Genomic DNA, 6,928 nt, shown 5'->3' with positions numbered 1-6,928 from the left:
AATTGACAAAAATTACATATCAGATATAGACAAGATGAACTCTAGCTGAAAAGAGAAACAAATACTTATTACTATTTTATGCCTATTTTACATCTTAAGGTTGGATTTATTATCTTCATTATTGCACTGTTTCCTTTATTATCTCAAGCCCCCTAGGAATAATTGTGAGTCACACTGGTTTGCAATGCTAAAATAAGATCTTATCCAAGGTAATGTCATGGAAAAAATGTTGTTCTCAACAGTTAAATCAGTTTATTTCAACTAGGGAACTAGATTTCCAACTTCAGTTGCTCTTTCATACCGTTATACAGAAACTAACCTAGAAAGACTTTAAAAGCTGCTAAAAGACTTTATGGAATTCATATCCTAAATGCAAGACTGTGGTCTTCAAACCAGGCTTCAGAACACTTTTTACATAGATCTGGCACTATGTATCACGTGAGACTCCTGAGCAAAGAAGCAAATGACGTGGGTTGAACAGTGAGGTGGTGAGACGTCTGCTTCTGTCAGTCGTCAGCTACACAGTGCAGACACAAATAGCTACTGGACTTACTGAAATCTGGGTTACACCACATACTGACAGGATCTGGAAGTAAGGCTCTTTAGCCACTTTCACTGAAAATGCTGCTCACTTTGGCATGAAATCCTACTCTCCCCACAATGCCTTTAAGGTCCTTTCTCAATCCCGGGATATTCCACTGGAACATGCAGCCAAGAATATAAGAGAAAATAGCCAGACAGAGACCAAATGGTGGTGAAATCTGCTTCCAGGTGAGTTTTTAATACAATTTGTAATACATTTAAAGAATGGAAAACAGAGTTCCCAGGTTCTTCCTTCTCTGCTCTCATCTATGGACTTTAACCATTAAGCTACGCAGCCTAACTTTTCCCTGCTCAAAGCAATATCTATCTGAAGCTGGGCTAAAATTCATTAAAATGGAGAATAATACCTTTTAAACTATTAGATTACACATGGAAGTCTATTATTCAGGCAAAATGAAAACAAGCAAACAATGATCTAAAGCGTATAACTTTAAACTCTTCAAAATTAGAGAAAAAGGGATATTTAAAAGTAAAATGAAGAAATATTATCTTTTTCAGAAATGTACACACAAATACATATTTCATTAAATCTAGCCTTTTCCTGTCTTCTTGGGAGAAGTCTAGTCCAGCTGTAACATTATTTTTCATTCACAGTAAGGGATGCCTAAGAATAGACTATGAAACAAATAGAGGTTTTAGCTTTGTTTGTTCTAAATAAAAATGAAAATTTATAAGAAATAGGATGTGGTGAAGAATGTCAGTTTTGTTCATTCCTCTTTTTTCTTTTTATTTTGACTTTGATAAGGTAACTTGGAGGGAAATGTGCAGGAAGATCAGAAGGCTGAACGTAAATCACTTCAGCTCTTTAAAATTACATTGACAGGAATGGAAGAATTAGAAAGAGAAGGTATTAAAACTGCTTCTCTGATTTTATCATCAATATATACAAGATTCTCAAGGCCCAGTAACAAACCAGCTGGTTGTACAACGAAGCATTTTTACATCAGACATTCCTCTACTTTTTAAGGCTAATTGGCACTGCACACAGAAAAATTATTGAATCTCAAATTAGCCACTTCTAATAGCCCATCATATATGTTTGTCTGTCACTCTGGTGATACACTCGGATTGTTGAATAATTTGTTTACAAATAAGAGAACAATCTGTGCTAAAAGTTTTGCAGATGAATAGGAACATCTGGAGAAGAGCAACACTGCACTGATTGTGTCGGAATAGCCCAGACAGACTGTAAAAAAAAAACAACTTTGCAGACCATTAGTCAACAAGATGGCATGTCTATACAGCTCTGTTAGCTCGAGGCATAATTCAAATGTTGTTTCCCATGTCAAATAATGATGCTTTATTTCATTTACAGCTAGTGTTTCCTCTATGGTCAGTGTATTTTTTCCCAGTCTAAGTCTCTACCATCAGATTGATTTTTGTGAAATGACCTGCACACGGCCCTTTCAGTGACCTGAAGTATTCTTGACTGGACAGCAAGCTAAGGGCCAGTAAGAGATAAGAGCTTTAACAAGAAACAACTAACATGGATGGTGGAAAGCAAGCAATCACCCAGCCAAAGGGCTATCACTGCTGAGAGAAAAGAAACATTACTTTGTAGGTAGAAAAAGGAAGTGAACCAACGCTTTCCATATATTTTTCCATGCTTCATTCTTTTCATTGTAAGAATCATATATCCTTCTTTCTTTGGCAATTTCTATGTGCCGTCTGAAGCCTTAGAGCCCATCACATAATGTATTTTCAAAAGTAAAGTGATAAAATATTTTAGGATTTCTCCTTTAGCCAAAGTGTTTCCTTCAAATGGCATGGCTATTATTTTGAGAAATTAGCAGTAACAGAAATATTTTTTGTTAAAGTTAAAATAAATTCCAGAACCTACTGTGCCCATGTATGCATTCTAACAGACTGTTAAAGGGACTACAACTCATTATCTATCTAATAAAGATTAAAAATCTAATGAGAAACTGGCTCACCATTAAGAAGAGATCTTCCGTTCTAGTTTTCTCATCCTGGTACCTGTGTACCTCAAGATATTTGATCAGTAACAAAGCACTCTGTACAATTAGACATCAGACTTGAGCTGGAAAAAAGAAACATAAATTGCTATTTTTCTGGGGTTTAGTCAGAAACAAGGAAAATGAGTGCCACCTTCCACGATCATGAAGGTCTCCTAAGCATGGTTCTCCACTGGGCAGGTGGTTATGGGTGATCCCTTCAAGACTAATTTCAGGATTTAGCTATAACAACTTTATAAAAATCTCTTAAACTTTATAATGAAGACAACTGAAGTCCATTTCTCATTCCAAATCATCTTGAAAATAAAATGAAGTTAGCAGAATCCTGTGGATCCCTAAAAAACAAAATGTGCTTGTAAGAGGTCTGGTATTACTTCTATAAGAGCAAGTCCTCCTGTAAGTTTACCTTGCTTTATATTTTTTTTGAATACCTGCTCTTTACCTTGCAAAAACTAGATAAAATTTGTCAAGCAAGTGGGATGAAAATATTTGAAATTTATCACATATGCAGTGGTAAAGAACAGCATAGAAAAATTTTATCAGAAGTCAAACCCCATAAAATCTTAGATTATTAACAAACCCCATTGTTTTACAACACAAAATTCACACATATTATCATGTAGGAATTCCATTCTATCCAGATCCATGCAAGATATGGTTAGGTTTTTTGCTTCTATCTGTTTATATACTGTGGTTTTAATAATACATATTAGAAAATTTTGAGCTCTAATTCCACTGCTGCTGACAGGAACAAAGCTTCTGAGCATGATAGAATAATGCATCCCAAGACAGAAATGATAATAAAATACCTAGAGAGACTTAACCATTCTGGGGCTGTGACACCACAAACCAGAAGCACAGAGCTGACTAATGAGCAGGATCACATGCACTAGAAAAAGAAAACAGGTATATTAGTGACTGGAAGCTTCACAAACTGAGTTCACACAACAAAATATAAACTGTACAAAAGGCTGCATGTCAAAAAAAGAAGAAAGTCAAAAATCTCTAAGTCTCTTCAGTAACTTTTACAAATCTTAGGTACTGCCAACCTAGTGGAGCTCTTGTCCAGTAAACAGATCAATAAACCCTCTTTCCTAATTTACAACTATATATATGAAAGCTGATCCAGTAGATGTTAATACCTAGCACTGTGTCATCTAATCAGCATCTTCATTTCAAAGACATCATCAGGAGCTGAGATTTTTAACATTCAGAAAATCATTATCCTTGCATTGATGGATGAACAAAATAAAGCAAGGGTAAAAAGACAGGTCAACAGATGTGAGAAAAAGCGAAAAAAGTATGTAACTCATATCTGATCTACATAAAGCAGCTCAAGTAAGGCAGTTATGAAAAAGTACTTTGACCTAAACAATTGAGACACCTTACAAATAAAATACAATATATTCTCTGGTAGAAGGACACTGGAGATAAAATCCACACAAAGCATTGTAAAGATAAAAAAAAGAACAAAGTGAAAACATTAAGCTATACGTGAGTAGAACATGGATTTATAGTCGCTATGCATAGGAGCTAATACAAATAAAGGAGAGGAAAGGTACAAAGATAGCAAGTAAGGAAATAAGGAAAAATTCTTGTCTTGTACTCAGCGAAGCTAAGGATATTAGAGTTGGGTCAAATTACCCCGAAGTTCACAAAACAAGCTCAAGAACAGACCCCCAAGAAACAGGCAGGACTGAACAGGTGTGGGGACGTGACACCAAACTAGAGACAGCACTGGAGAGTGATCACCAAGTCATCAATGAGGAAGAAGCAGACCAAAGTCACCTGAGGAGACAACATTACAAATGAGTTGGAGGATGACTTTAGCGGAGGTGGACACCGACAAGGGGTTCCCCGTTAGGTCAGTCAAGCAGCCAGTCTGGTTTCTGTATGTTTTTTCTGGAGCCAGACAAGAAAGCAAACCATGGTATTAACACCCACACATGTTGTTCTCTCCTTACACAGCTGCAGCACAGGTATTTCTTCTTCACTGTCAGCTTTTGAGCACCACAGCAGCTCTCCTGGCACAGACTCCATCTGGAGGGGCTTCATTCTTTCTATGGACCTTGCAGAAACGAGCCTCCATAGTAACAAGTGCAAGCCTGGGAGAGTGGGGGTGGCGCTGTCCGTCAGGTTTAAAGAGGGTAGGTTCAATCTGCAGTGTAGTTTTTTTCCTGAGTGCAATCTTTAACACCAAGTTAGTGCTTGTTTGAGACTTAGAAGTCAGGAAGGTAATGCTTGACTCATGCAGGAAAGACCTGCAAAATTATCATTACTTATCAAATAAAAAAACTAATAGAATTCAACAAGAACGGAATAAGATACTTATTTCTTTGATCAGTAGTACTTTACAAAACTACTAGCATAATTTCTTTTAAATGAAGCAAAGCACTAAACATAGACTAACACCGAGAATCACAGCAAGAATACAATTACCTGCTGATAAGCTTCTGTTTATGGGACAATTGTTTTATTTGCAGGAAAGTACTGGTAATAAATGATTGCCAGAGACAGATATAATTTTAGAGACATAAAAAACCCGCCTTTTGCTATGAAACAAACAAGATTTGCCTGCAGGCCAAATAACTCTACTAAGGCTGAGTAGTCATTCTCCACACCAGAAAAATACATATTGTTTGAATTTCACACACATAAATTGTTAAATGAGAAATGTTAAATAAATTTTTAAAAGTGATTGTTTTCATTTCCAAAATACTTCAATAAATTGGAAACCCCCATTCTACGGTAATATATTTTCTTGGCACTAATTATCAAAAACAAGAACTTAGCAATTATACAACTTCTTCTAGTTTAGGAAGGCACAAAAAGTCTTATTCCTGTTTGCAAAAAGCCACTTCTCAATGTTCTGCCTTTGAAAAGATAATTTGCATCTGTTTCAATGCCCTCTTATCCTGCCACATTATATTAAAGTGCACTTAAACAGAGAGTATTTCATTGGTTCCAAATAAATTCTCACCTTTCTTGTTATCTGCTAAAAATAAAGTTCAAAGTAAGAAAACTGAGACAACTCTTTCTTAAAACAATCAATCAGGGGAATTTTTTCTTTTCTAGAATAAAAATAATACCTCTGTTGGCATTTTCCAGAGGAAAACCACTACCCTGCCAACTTGAGGTTTATTTTATTCCATAAGCTGTTATCCTACTCTTCTCTGTGTTAGCACATATTAAGTGTTACATTTATTTTTTTGCTCATGTTTAAATGTTGTCGTGAAACTACCAAAAACTCTGAGTGAAACAGGCATTGTAAAGCAAAAACAAAAAGAACTTCCTGAAATGAGGTTTCCAAACCTAGAAGGCAGTCTATTTCCAGTTTAATGTACAAGAGGCAATGTATCTCTAAAACAGGGACAAAACACAAATGTTCAAGAGATGCTCCAAGCTCACCCTAACTTTTCCAAAAGCTGCATCGTATCTTCTGCTTAATATTCAGCACAGCATTTAACATAAAGTCGTTGCTCATCTCATCTTGTGCTTGGGCTTCACTGTGATTGGAAAAAAAAAGGGTCCCCCATGACTATTCACTCTGACATCACCCTCAGCTGCATTCCTTTATCAGATAGACCAAGCTCTCAAGAACCAATCTCCAGTTCTACAAAAGAGATGAGACAAATGTTCAGTACTCATATTATTTGGGTCATGGGTGTAGGCGCTCTTGGATTTGGTTTACATTCATGGCAATATAGTCAGCAGCTTTTGGTAAATGGAAATGGGCATCCGCGCAACACAATAAGGGTGCTGCAAGTGTTTTCTAGAAACAAACACACCACAGGTTTGGTAATAAAAGACAAATGGATTATTCTCTCATCTCTTCTGATGCTTTGTTGCATAAGGTTGGACAAATCACTCTGCCATCATGGACCATAGTTCTCAGGTACAGGCTGAAGACAATTACAGTTTCTTAAATTTAGAAGGAATCTTGAAAGGGTTTATTTGTAAAATTTTTATGAATGTAAAGCAGGAAGTTTGAGTAAAATGCAATCTCAATCTCACAGAAATAGTACAAAGCTGTACAAACTGATCCATAGCTTCCATAGCCTGCACCTTTCTCATTGTTACAAGCCAACACAGGTCTGTCAGCAGCTACTGCAAAATATACAACTGTAGAGAGATACAACATAAATATCTCTTTTTGGTCCATTTAAACAAAGATTGCTTTTTAAAAAGCAATGTGCATTTTTTATCTCCAAATTACATCCTTATCTTGCCAGTGGCTATACTCATCACTGAAATTAAGCTAGGATTTGGCACACTAATAATCAATAATTAAGTAGAAAAGATAATTATAGGGCCAATGGGGAATTTAGAGAGAGTAGTTGTTAGTTTAT

The sequence above is a fragment of the Empidonax traillii genome, unplaced genomic scaffold (assembly GCF_003031625.1).
Source record: "Empidonax traillii isolate 1590-97213 ecotype Southwest subspecies unplaced genomic scaffold, ASM303162v1 scaffold952:size333442, whole genome shotgun sequence".
Classification (NCBI taxonomy): domain Eukaryota; kingdom Metazoa; phylum Chordata; class Aves; order Passeriformes; family Tyrannidae; genus Empidonax; species Empidonax traillii.
This window is presented reverse-complemented; position numbering follows the sequence as displayed.